Source organism: Schistocerca cancellata, chromosome 1 (genome assembly GCF_023864275.1).
Source record: "Schistocerca cancellata isolate TAMUIC-IGC-003103 chromosome 1, iqSchCanc2.1, whole genome shotgun sequence".
Taxonomy (NCBI): Eukaryota; Metazoa; Arthropoda; class Insecta; order Orthoptera; family Acrididae; genus Schistocerca; species Schistocerca cancellata.
In genome coordinates this window covers 877,517,819-877,531,691 of record NC_064626.1, presented here as the reverse complement: position 1 = coordinate 877,531,691, position 13,873 = coordinate 877,517,819, and the positions used below count along the sequence as shown (strand labels likewise).

Genomic DNA, 13,873 nt, shown 5'->3' with positions numbered 1-13,873 from the left:
CATGTGAAAACAGTCTAGTCAATATTCTAATCCTTTTGGAATTACAATACAATCATTACCTATGGATACACTGCATAGCAACTGTGTAGATGGGAACTACACAGGGGAGGGTTTCTTTTATTTTTATATCACAGACTGAAACCAAATACTCAACGTCCAGAATGTGTGTGGAGAGGATCCAAAATATGAATGTAAGTTTACTCCAAGTAAGTCGAAACCTTATAAAATATTTGTTTCCAAGACAATAGAAACAGTCAGAAGATATAATACTTCTCAACTGATGATCCAATAGTACTAAAAGCATTTAGAACTATTTCTTAGATACGAGGAATTGGCTGAGCACTAAAAGAGTGAGTGAGAGAGAGAGAGAGAGAGAGAGAGATAGCCACTATGGTGAGAATCACAAGTGTAAGATACACACTACATTCTTCCTATCATTGCCCAAAATAGCGGAACACATCAGTGCAGGAAGCCATGCATTATGGAGTATGACGAAAGTGTGTAAGAACAACTTCCATCTCTTCTCTGCAGCAGGGTGGAAATAGCCCATGATCTTGCTGTGGGCTTCAAAAGTGTTAAGTTCTTGTTACTTATGGACATCTTTTCCCATTGGCACATTATTTTTTGGCTCAATAGCATGATACCAGCATGCAAGGAAATGGCACACCATAATATGATTGGCTCTGCCCAGTCTCTCTATCTGTTTTCCCAATTGTTTCTTTTCCTCAGGTACCACAGGAATGCTACTGCTTCTCTTATTATTGAAGATGGGAAAAGGTATCAAGGATTTATGATTAGTATTGTTTTCTGTGTAAAAGGCTAGCTCTTCAGAGATTGGAACAATATTAGAAAAGGATAGATTGCTACTCAAGATAAGGAACTTTTTCTCTTGACCATTTCTCAGCTGCTCCAATACCTCTGGATTGCATGAAATTCAACACCCAAGACAGGAGATTCATTTGGGGGGAGAATCCTGAAGATATAATTAGCAACAATGATAGTGTAGTCAATGCTGATCTCCTACTTAGACCTGTACATGCATACAACTTTAAAATAATGTTTCTGTTTTAAAACATCACAAAATTTGAACTTAAAAATATAATTTTTTATACTAATTATTATATTTAATACTAATTACATACTAGGAACAGAGAGATGATTCACCGAAAGGCACAAGCACTGCGTCGTCGAGAGATACACAAACAAAAGGTACAAAGGTTTGCTTTGCTAACTTTCAGAATGAAATTCCTTCCTCAAGCTGTAGGATAGGCCTACAGCATACTGTGTGAGGGGGTTCTCATCACTGCAGATGTGTCTGCCATGGGTGGCCAGGCCGTATGCGAAGCTCCCCCAGACCTAATACACAAACAGATCTTCTGTGGCATATCCCCACATTCACCTGATCCTCACACGCGTCCCAAGAACCAAACCACAAAGAAGCAATCCCGATTATCACCCAATATCAGCTAGGATTTGAATGACTGAACCACATCCTTCTTCAGGGCTTTGATTATCTATCATCATTCCATGAAATGAGGACATACAACCCAAGATACTTTCATTCCATATCAAAGTGTTGTTCCACCACTCACTCAACCTCCACAACATCCTAGCCCAATCCTACGCCACTCACATCCCAACCCCCTCGCACAAGGATCATACTCTTGTGGAAGACACAAATGCAAGACTTGCTAATCTGCCCACCCAACACCTCCTGTTCCAGTCCCATCACAGGCTTATTCAACCCCATCAGAGGCCAGACCACCTGTGAAAGCAGTCATGTTATATACCAGCTCTGCTGCCACCCTTACACAGTGTTTTACATTGGTATGACAACCAACCAGCTGTCAATCAGAATGAATGGCCAATGTCAAACTGTTGCAAAAAACAAGGTAGACCACCCAATGGCACAACATGCAGCAGTGCACAACATGCGAGGTTTCAATGGCTGCTTCACAACCCGTGCCGTATGGATTCTCCCCGCCGCCGCTGCCACCACCACCACCACCACCACCACCACCACCACCACCACCTTTTCTGAGCCGTGCAGCCGAAATAAGTTAATAATTGGCTCCTTCTACCGAGCCCCAGACTCCCATGATTTAGTTGCTGAACAATTCAGAGAAAATTTGAGTCTCATAACAAATAAATACCCCACTCATACGGTTATAGTTGGTGGTGACTTCAACCTTCCCTCGATATGTTGGCAAAAATACTTGTTCAAAACCGGTGATAGGCACAAAACATCTTCCGAGATTGTCCTAAATGCTTTCTCCGAAAATTATTTCGAGCAGTTAGTCCACGAACCGACACAAATTGTAAATGGTGCGAAAACACACTTGACCTCTTAGCCACAAACAATCCAGAGCTAAAAGAGAGCATCATGACTGATACAGGGATTAGTGATCACAAGGTCGTTGTAGCTAGGCTCAATACCGTTTCTTCCAAATCCACCAGAAACAAACGCAAAATAATTTTATTTAAAAAAGCAGATAAAGTGTCACTAGAAGCCTTCCTAAGAGACAATCTCGATTCCTTCCGAACTGACTATGCAAATGTAGACGAGATGTGGCTCAAATTCAAAGATATAGTAGCAACAGCAATTGAGAGATTCATAGCTCATAAATTGGTAAGAGATGGAACTGATCCCCCATGGTACACAAAACAGGTCTGAACGCTGTTGCAGAGGCAACGGAAAAAGCATGCGAAGTTCAGAAGAACGCGAAATCCCGAAGATTGGCTAAAATTTAAGGACGCGCAAAATTTGGCACGGACTTCAATGCGAGATGCCTTTAATAGGTTCCACAACGAAACATTGTCTCGAAATTTGATAGAAAATCCGAAGAAATTCTGGTCACATGTAAAGTACACAAGCGGCAAGACGCAGTCAATACCTTTGCTGTGCAGTGCCGATGGTACTGTTACCAACGACTGTGCCGCTAAAGCGGAGTTATTGAACGCAGTTTTCCGAAATTCTTTCACTAGGGAAGACGAATGGAATATTCCAGAATTTGAAACTCGAACAGCTGCTAGCATAGGTTTCTTAGAAGTAGATACCTTAGGGGCTGCAAAGCAACTCAAATCGCTTGATACGGGCAAGTCTTCAGGTCCAGATTGTATACTGATAAGGTTCCTTTCAGATTATGCTGATACAATAGCTCCCTACTTAGCAATCATATACAACCGCTCGCTCATCGACAGACCTGTACCTACAGATTGGAAAATTGCGCAGGTCGCACCAGTGTTTAAGAAGGATAGTAGGAGTAATCTATTGAACTACAGACCTATATCATAGACGTCAGTTTGCAGTAGGGTTTTGGAGCATATATTGTATTCCAACATTATGAATCACCTCGAAGGGAACGATCTATTGATACGTAATCAGCATGGTTTCAGAAAACATTGTTCTTGTGCAATGCAGCTAGCTCTTTATTCGCACTAAGTAATGGCCGCTATCGACAGGGGATCTCAAGTTGATTCTGTATTTCTAGATTTCCGGAAAGCTTTTGACACCATTCCTCACAAGCGACATCTAATCAAGCTGCAGGCCTATGGGGTCTAAGTTGTGCGACTGGATTTGTGATTTCCTGTCAGGAAGGTCGCAGTTCGTAGTAATAGACGGCAAATCATCGAGTAAAATTGAAGTGATATCAGGTGTTCCCCAGGGAAGCATCCTGGGACCTCTACTGTTCTTGATCTATATAAATGACCTGGGTGACAATCTGAGCAGTTCTCTTAGGTTGTTCGCAGATGATGCTGTAATTTACCGTCTAGTAAGGTCATCCGAAGACCAGTATCAGTTGCAAAGTGATTTAGAAAAGATTGCTCTATGGTGTGGCAGGTGGCAGTTGATGCTAAATAACGAAAAGTGTGAGGTGATCCACATGAGTCCCAAAAAAAATCCGTTGGAATTCGATTACTCGATAAATAGTACAATTCTCAAGGCTGTCAATTCAACTAAGTACCCAGGTGTTAAAATTATGAACAACTTCAGTTGGAAAGACCACATAGATAATATTGTGGGGAAGGCGAGCCAAAGGTTGCGTTTCATTGGCAGGACACTTAGAAGATGCAACAAGTCCACTAAAGGGACAGCTTACACTACACTCGTTCGTCCTCAGTTAGAATATTGCTGCGCAGTGTGGGATCCTTACCAGGTGGGATTGACGGAGGACATCAAAAGGGGGCAGAAAAGGGCAGCTCATTTTGTATTATCACGTAATAGGGGAGAGAGTGTGGCAGGTATGATACGCGAGTTGGGATGGAAGTCATTAAAGCAAAGACGTTTTTCGTCGCGGCGAGATCTATGAAATTTCTGTAACCAACTTTCTCTTCTGAATGCGAAAATATTTTGTTGAGCCCAACCTACATAGGTAGGAATGATCATGAAAATAAAATAAGAGACATCAGAGCTCGAACAGAAAGGTTTAGGTGTTCGTTTTTCCCGCGCGCTGTTCGGGAGTGGAATGGTAGAGAGAGAGAGAGAGAGAGAGAGAGAGAGAGAGAGAATGATTGTGGTTCGATGAACCCTCTGCCAAGCACTTAAATGTGAATTGCAGAGTAATCATGTAGATGTAGATGTAGCTATCCTTACAGCACATCCTACGCTCCCGTAACCTCCCTGGCCTAAACCTAAGATAAATTGCTGTCCCCCCACCCAATAGTGTGTGTGTGTGTGTGTGTGTGTGTGTGTGTGTGTGTGTGTGTGTGTCTGTGTGTACACCATCCCCTCTTACCGTCACAGCTAGTTGTGTGCTGCCATCTCATGCCTCAGTCAGTGAAATTGCGTGCTCAGCCGTTCGCCACCTTCCCCCTCTACCTGTGCCCCTAGCTAGCCCAAGGACGGTTCTCCACTCTCCCACGAGCCGCCCCCCCCCCCCTTCCCAACCCCCTTCCTGTCTCCCGCCTCTCTCCATCCCTCACCCTATCCCACTCTGCACCCCCACCTCAAACCAGTACACTCACCATGAGCCAGAAGAGAGTTGGCAGTCAAATGAACACCATGTTGGGAGACAGGTGTGTGTGTTTCTCCAACAGTTTTCATTCCGAAAACTTTTAAAGAAAAGCTCTGTACCTTGTGTTTGTGTATCTGTCGACAACACAGCACTTCTGCCTTTCGGTGAGTTGTCCTTTATTCCTAAATAATTCGTTATTCCAAACCAGTACATTCCGTGCATTATTAATTTTAATACTACTCACAACTATTATACTAAATTTAAAAATATCCTGGTCTTTCCAATTACAAGGGCAGATAACTACACTATCCCTGAGATAAACTATTTATGTGATGCTACTTTACTGGATTAGCAAGTGCAGATGTGGCGTTAGGTTGTAGTGCATTTATGTGCTCCATTCATACATGGGCAATGATTGGTTAACATATAGTCGCACGATGGAGTGAAATCTGTACCTATGCTGCATCATGAGTGGGATGAGCTTGAGAGAGTCACTGATGAAGTATGGGATAGGTTTGAGCAGCAATGTGTCCATTATCTTATAGGTGACATACCAAGGACTGTTTTGATTTCACAGATGTCCACTTATGAACAGATTGCCTACATTTTGATTAAGGAATGCTTCATACAAACTTATTTTGTAGTTTCATAAAGCTTGCTTCTTCATTCCTTGCTCCCCTTGAATCGAAGACCATACATGTAGCTGGTAAAAAACTTTTTTTTTGTCTATGAAAGGATACTTCAATTGTCACAATATATCATTTGTTGCTGTTCTTGTTGTTGAACTTCAGACAACAAAATTTCATATCATTACTGCTATTTACTATAGGGGCAGTTATTGTATCACTAAACAAATACAAGAAGACACACTTAATATAGTTGCATTGCATTTCTCACATTTCTTGTTCATCTTTCTGAGAACACACGCAAATGACAAATTGCCATAGAATGAACAGAAATAAGTATCAGATTCTTCAAATTTTGATAATGAAATCTGGACCAATTAGTGTCACATTCTCTTCACTGATGAGAGCAAGATTTATATTTTGCCTGATGATCATTGTAGAAGGGTGTGGAGGTGACCAGACACCAATGATCGATACAAGTCACAAACATGCATTACCAGAGGCTATTCTATGAAGTATATGGGTGATTTCCATTTGACTCTATGAGGTTCCAAAATTTTCAAGAAGGCTTTCAAGAGATATGCAATACTCTCCTTGTATTATCTCGAATTTGAGTTCAACAGCTCTCCCATGTGCACCAAGCAAATTGAGTATCACATTGTTTGGGCTTTCATGACAACATAATGAAAATTTTATTAACATTTTTTTCTGGTCAACATGTGTTTTTTACATGGTTTGATGCTTTGTTGGCACACACACATCCAGCATTGTAGAAGGACAGGAACAACTTACCAATGTCACTAATTTCTCTTAGCAGACTAATGCTGTTGCCACAGACTGCAATGATGGAAACATGCAGTGCTGGTCTTTTTCATTTATCTTTCATCTGGCAGAGGACTGACTTAACACTGGCATTTATGCACCATATGTTTTCATTTTTTTGTGCAAGTTGTTGACATTCAATGGATCTCTGAAAAGTCTCTACGTAAATAAGTGTGAAACTTGTGGCAACTTTAAGTAAGAACTCTCATGTTTTTTAAACAGCACAATCACAACCACTTATAATGTATATTCAGCCCTTGAGGAAATATTTTGCATGTCCCTGTCAACAATGTCTTTTATGTTTTAGAATCTTAATATTTTTACAGAATCTCTCATCACGTAATTTCCACTAGTACACTAAACATCACAGTCTCCCACTACTGTGATTCAATTTTGTACATATTTTCTTCCAAAGTAAGTACACAATGTTTACAATGCAATTTTGCAAAATCTAACTGCTTGTGCCACTTACTCAAGGAATACAAGAACCAGAAGTTCGTCCTAATGGTGGATTATTTTTCCTTGCTGTGGAAGCAGTCTAAGTTCTCATAGTCATCTTTAATTTCTTTGTGTGAGTGTGTGTGTGTGTGTGGGGGGGGGGGGGGGGGGGCATTTACTCTGCAAACACAGCTGAAGTATTGCAGCTGGCCTCCATGACATTGTGGGCCAGATTTAGTTTTTGCATGAGCCACCAACAAACTGATAATGCCTCTTTTCTAGCCTCTGTCATTAATGATCTCTGTATGCTAGCTTCCTATAAATTGTGTGGTCTGCACATTTACCTTTTCTCATAAGTATGGTCTCATGAGACAGTAACTGGTAAGTTTCACTGTTTCAGCACGAAGCTGGATGTTCAGGCAATTAACACTAAGGTAATATAGACAATAACATATCACTAAATTGCTGCCCATTTTGGCTCCACATAAGGAAAAATAATAATAATAAAAATTAATATTCAGTTCAGGTTCTACAAATAATTATAATGTTATAATAGGTTTCACCCTGCTTTGCATGTTACCCTCAAACATTTTGATACATTCATTATAACCTACAATAGCTTCTATGCTCTATCAGGCATCCCTTGAATCAAACATGTTTCTTCAATGCTTTCTGAAGTTTCTCAATGTCACCTTTGTGAATAATGATGCAATTTTTTCCAGTCACATTTTATGGTGGACTTATTCATCTTAGTGACTCTGTTTGGGAATATATTTTAAGACACCATATTGTAAGTCCTCATAAGACACTGTATCAGCTATACACTCAATTTCTTGTACACCAGACATGACCAATAAGTGATTATCTGTGCCAGAAGCCTTTATTACTTCCCTGCTCTTATCTGTTCAAATATAATGATAATAGTTTGGTATTACACAGAATTTTAGGTTTCTTAATTAATGTTTATTCTGCTTGAACTTAAGACACATATCATGCAGAGCTGCTTCTCTATTTGATAATACAAATTCTGTCCTCAGCACAACAGAAAAAATTGTTTCTTCAGACAGAAATAGAAAATTCTTTTTGAATTTGTTTAAGACAGTTAGTCTACTGCAGTGTGGTTTTCAGTCAATATTTTTGCTTCCTCTTGTATAATCTCCACATTTAAATACTCACTTCTTTGACTTCTGCTGTTAGCAGCATCAGAGCTTACTTTATATCTGTCTGTAAGTTATGGCATTCTTTTTTTTTAACAATAATGCAGTTCCTCATTTAAACAGATCACATTTCAAGGAAAAGTTTCTTGTATTTGACCAAATCATTCAGTGTGTCATGAATCCATTCTTTCAGGGAAGTGTTGGAATTGATCTATAAAAAGATGTCAGAACAATACGTAAAATAAGGGAAAGGCAACCATTGACCTGTAGCAGATATACGTGTGGCACACAGAAACACACAGCAGAAAACAGTATTCACACAAGTGTTTGAGCACTGGCTCTTTTCTAGCAAAAATAGCCATGGAAGTGTGACTTTAGATGTCTGAGTGGTCGCGAGTATGACACTCTAATGTTTTTCTAGAAAAGAGCTAGTGCTCAAAAGCTGATCTGAATGCTGTTTTCCACTGTGTTTGTGTGTGTGATGCATTGATCCGCTATAGGTAAGTGGTTGCATTTTCCTTATTTTATGTATTGCTCCATCCATGAATTTCCATTATTATTATAAGAAGGCACAATTTAGGCTTGGTTCAAGACTAATAGCACCATTATGAAATGACAAGAAATGCAGGAAACTCACATTCTTCTTCTGAAACTGATCAAGATACCATAATAACGATAATATCTCCATCCCACCATCCCACACAACCACCTAATGTAAGTTCTAGCACTTATCAATTTAACTATAATCCAAAGAATAATCCTACAAGTATTTGGGGTGATAAACATGTCTGGTAAATGAAGTTAACAGTGGGCCACTAATCTATTATCAAGGATGAGTAGACACAGACAAAGGGTGTATGACCTCATCCAATTTTGATTCTGTCTTCCAGTAGCCTAAAACTTCACTAGTGTGAAACATGTCTGCAGTATGTGATTGGTTTCTGCCTCCCTTTCGGTCTCACAATTTATGCTGATGTCTTCTCCTGTTGACTGATGACCATCGATGTTAAGTCCCATAGTGCTCAGAGCCATCTTCTCCTGTTATCTATACCCTTATTTCTCCTCTTGCCTCCACCAACTACTCAGTGGCTTATTTATTTGCTGTCCCTTTTGAATTCCCTTTTATGCTTTGTGTTGTTTGTTTAATTACTCGGTCTTCTTTCTGTCAACTACTTTTCCATTATTTACCCCTTCCTATTTCACTAGTAGATACACAGTAGGAAAAAGAAAAGAAGGAAAAATAATAGGTGAATATGGACTGGGGGGAAAGGAATGAAAGAGGAAGGTGCATGGTAGAGTTTTGAACAGAGAATAATTTAATTATTGCCAACACTTGGATCAAGAATCCTAAAAGAAGGCTGCATATATGGAAGAGACCTGGAGACACCGAAAGTTTTCAGACTGATTACATAACGGTTAGACAGAGATTTAGGAACCAGGTCTTAAGCTGTAAAGCATTTCCAAGGGCAGGTGTGGACTCTGACCACAAATGATTGGTTGTGAACTGCATATTGTAAGTGAAGAAATCGGAATAAGGTAGCTAATTAAGGAGATGGGGCCTGTTGAAAGAACCAGAGGTTGTTGAGAGTTTCAAAGGGAGTACCAGGCAACAGTTGACTAGAACAGGGGAAAGGAATCCAGAAGCAGACGAATGTGTAGCTTTATGAGATGAAATAGTGAAGGCAGCAGAGGATCAAATAGATCAAAAAACAAGACATAGTAGGGATCCTTGGATAACACAAGAGATATTGAATTTAACTGATGAAAGGAGAAACTATAAAAATGCAGCAAGTGAAGCAGGTGAAAGGGAATACATACATTTAAGATATGAGACTGGCAGGAAGTGCAAAATGGTTAAGCTGGAATGGCTTGAGGACAAATGTACGGATTTAGAAGCATATCTACATACCACCTACAGGACAATTAAAGACATCTTTGAGAAAAGAGATGCAGCTGAATGAATATCAAGAGCTCAGATGAAAAATCAGTCCTAAGCAAAGAAGGAAAAGCAGAAAGTTTGAAGTAGTATATAGAGGGTCTGTACAAGGGACATAAACTTGATGACAATATTACAGAAAGGGAAGATGATGTAGATGAGATGGCAGATATGATACTGCAAGAAGAATTTGACAGAGCCCTGAAAGATCTAAGTCAAAACAAGGTCCCGGGAGCAGATGACATTCCATCAGAACTGGGAACAGACTTGGGACAACCAACCATGAGAAAACTCTTCCATCCGGTGTGCAAGATGGATGAGACAGGCCAAATATCCTCAGAGTTCAAGAAGAATGTACTAATTCCAATTTCGAAAAAAGCAGTTGCCGACAGGTGTGATAATTACTGAACTATCAGTTTAACATGTTATGGTCGCAAAACACTAATACAAATTCTTTACAGAATAATGGAAAAACTGGTAGAAATCGACCTCGGGGAAAATCAGTTTGGACTACAGAGAAATGTAGAAACATGTGAGGCAATACTGACCCTACGATTTCTCATAGAAGACAGGTTAAGGAAAGGCAAACCAATATGTATAGCTTTTGTAAACTTAGAGAAAGCTTTTGACAATGTTGATTGGAATGCGCTTTTAAAATCTGAAGGTAGCAGGGTTAAATACAGGGAGCAAAAGGCTATTTACAACCTGTACAGAAACCAGACATCAGTAATAAGAGTTGTGGGGCAGGAAAGGGAAGCAGTGGTTGAGAAGCGAGTGAGACAGGGTTTTAGTCTATTCCAGATATTATTCAATCTGTACACTGAGCAAGCAATAAAGGAGGCAAAAGAAAAATTTGGAGTAGGGGGAATTAAAGTCCAGGGACAAGAAATAAAAACTTTGAGCTTTGCTGACGACATTGTAATTCTCTCAGAGGCGGCAAAGAATTTGGAGAGCAGTTGAATGGGATGGACAGTGTCTTGAGAGGAGGATATAAGATGAACATCAACAAAAGCAAAACAAGGACAATGGAATGTAGTTGAATTAAATCAGGCAATGCTTAGAGGAAACATGACACTTAAAGTAGTAGATGAGTTTTGCTATTGGGCCAGCAAAATAACTGATGATGGCTGAAGTAAAGACGATATAAAACGTAGACTGGCAATGACAACAAAAGCATTTCTGAAGAAGGGAAATTTATTAACATCGAATATACCGGGTGATCAAAAAGTCAGTATAAATTTGAAAACTGAATAAATCACGGAATAATGTAGATAGAGAGGTACAAATTGACACACATGCTTGGAATGACATGGGGTTTTATTAGAACAAAAAAAGGCGTCAGATGTTGTCTTTCAGCATCTCTAGAGACGTTGGTCAATCACGATACACTTGCGACTTCAGGTAACCCTAAAGCCAATAATTGCAAGGACTGGGGTCTGGGGATCTGTGAGGCCAAGCATGACAAAAGTGGCGGCTGAGCACACGATCATCACCAAACAACGTGCGCAAGAGATTTTTCACGCGTCTAGCAATACTTTTTTTTTCTTCTCTTTTCTCTAATAAAATCCCATGTCATTCCAAGTACGTGTGTCAATTTTTACCTCTCCATCTAAATTATTCTGTGGTTTATCAAGTTTTCAGAGTTATACTGACTTTTTGATCACCCGGTAGATTTAAGTGTTAGGAAGTATTTTCTGAAAGTATTTGTTTGGAATATAGCCATGTGCAGAAGTGAAACAAGGACTTTAAACAGTTTACACAAAAAGAGACTATAAGCTTTCAAAATGTGGTGCTACAGGAGGATGTTGAAGATTAGATGGGTGGATCATGCAACTAATGAAGTACAGAACAGAACTGGGGGAGACAAGAAATTTTGGCACAAATTGACTAGAAGAAGGGATCAGTTGATACGACACATTCTGAGACATCAAGGGATCACCGTTTTAGTACTGGAGGCTCAAATCAGTATTCGGACTGAAGACCACGACAACAGCATTTCACTATCAATACTCATCTTTATCTCACCTATATTTCTGGTTCCAGTGTGTTCTGCTCTTACCCCTGCAATTTATTTATTTGGTGAAAATGAGCAGTAAGGTTATGTTTGTAGAGTCATCACAGTCAAAAATAGAAATTATTTCTGTTGAACTGTAACGTACATAGTGAAGAGAAAATTGTAACATATTTTATAGAGACTTTACGTACATATCTGGAATGAACGATGAAGCAATAAGACATACATATATACTGTATTCTTCTGAAGATTGAAAGACTGTAGAAAGTACCACTGACTAACAGCAGCTTGACACCACTACCAACATTTAACAGTTGCTCCCCTAACTTATTAATTAACTCTTTGAATTCAATGTATCTTCTCCTTCACACTACAATCCACAGTGAGTTAGCATAGACACTAAACAAGAACCATAATAAAGTTTTTGCAATGCTTATTGGAAAGTGAGAAACTTATTCATGATGTGGTTGATTTTACTATCTGATGAGATGCATTTATGTCTAATTAGCTGCATTTATTATCTGATAACTTTAGATTTTACTCTCCCTGTAAGATATTAATGCTTCAGAGATTTTTCATAATGTAATGTATTACAAAATGGAATTTTAACACTTCCTTTTAAGGGCTTGTTGTCCCTACTATCACTTGTAACTAAACTGCATGGTTCATTCAGAAAAAGGAGTCTTAAGAACATTCCAGTGTGTACAACTAGTTAGTGATGGGAAGAACAGTAAGTGACTTTGTGTCCTTCACACTGATACTAAGAATATCATGCAAAGGTAAATTATTTGACAATGAGATGAACCAGTATGAAGAATGGAAACTTTCTCTTCATAGTTATTTTTCCTTCTTCCACACTGTGCACTCATTACAAACTTTGTTTTAGATTCTAGACACATTGACTTATCAAAATATCAGCACACATACATATACATAGAAAGGAAAAAATTGATAGGGGGAAACCAGATGGCGCTATGGTTGGCCCGCTAGATGACGCTGCCATAGGTCAAATGGATATCAACTGCATTTTTTAAAGAAGGAACCCCCATTTTTTATTACATATTCATGTAGCACATAAAGAAATGTGAATGTTTTAGTTGGACCACTTTTTTCACTTTGTGATAAATGGCGCTGTAATAGTCACAAACGTATAAGTACGTGGTATCACGTAACACTTCGCCAGTGCAGATGGTATTCGCTTCATGATACATCACCCATGTTAAAATGGACCGTTTACCAACTGCAGAAAAGGTCGATATCGTGTTGATGTATGGCTATTGTGATCAAAATGCCCAACAGGCATGTGCTATGTACGCTGCTCGGTATCCTGGACGACATCATCCAAGTGTCTGGACCACTCGCCAGATAGTTACGTTATTTAAGGAAACAGGAAGGGTTCAGCCACATGTGAAACGTCAACCATGACCTGCAACAAATGATGATGCCCAAGTAGGTGTTTCAGCTGCTGTCGCGGCTAATCTGCACATCAGTAGCAGACAAATTGTGTGAGAATCGGGAATCTCAAAAACGTCGGTGTTGAGAATGCTGCATCAACATTGATTGCACCCGTACCATATTTTTATGCACCAGGAATTGTATGGCGACGACTTTGAAAGTCATGTACAGTTCTGCCACTGGGCACAAGAGAAATTATGGGCCGATGGCAGATTTTTTGCACGCCTTCTATTTAGCGATGAAGTGTCATTCACCAACAGCGGTAACGTAAACCGGCATAATATGCACTATTGGGCATCGGAAAATCCACAATGGCTGCGACAAGTGGAACATCAGCGACCTTGGCGGGTTATTGTATGGTGCGGCATTATGGGAGGAAGGATAATTGGCCCTCATTTTATTGATGGCAATCTAAATGGTGCAAAGTATGCTGATTTCCTACGTAATGTTCTACCGATGTTACTACAAGA

At 39.6% G+C, this 13,873-nt stretch overlaps 1 protein-coding gene across 3 annotated transcripts in view; it reads right to left on the bottom strand.

Moving 5' to 3' along the window:
• LOC126190282 (cell division cycle and apoptosis regulator protein 1-like) overlaps positions 1 to 13,873 on the bottom strand; it is a 253,430-nt gene that overhangs the window by 50,307 nt on the left and 189,250 nt on the right. The gene's annotated exons all lie outside the window — the stretch shown is intronic.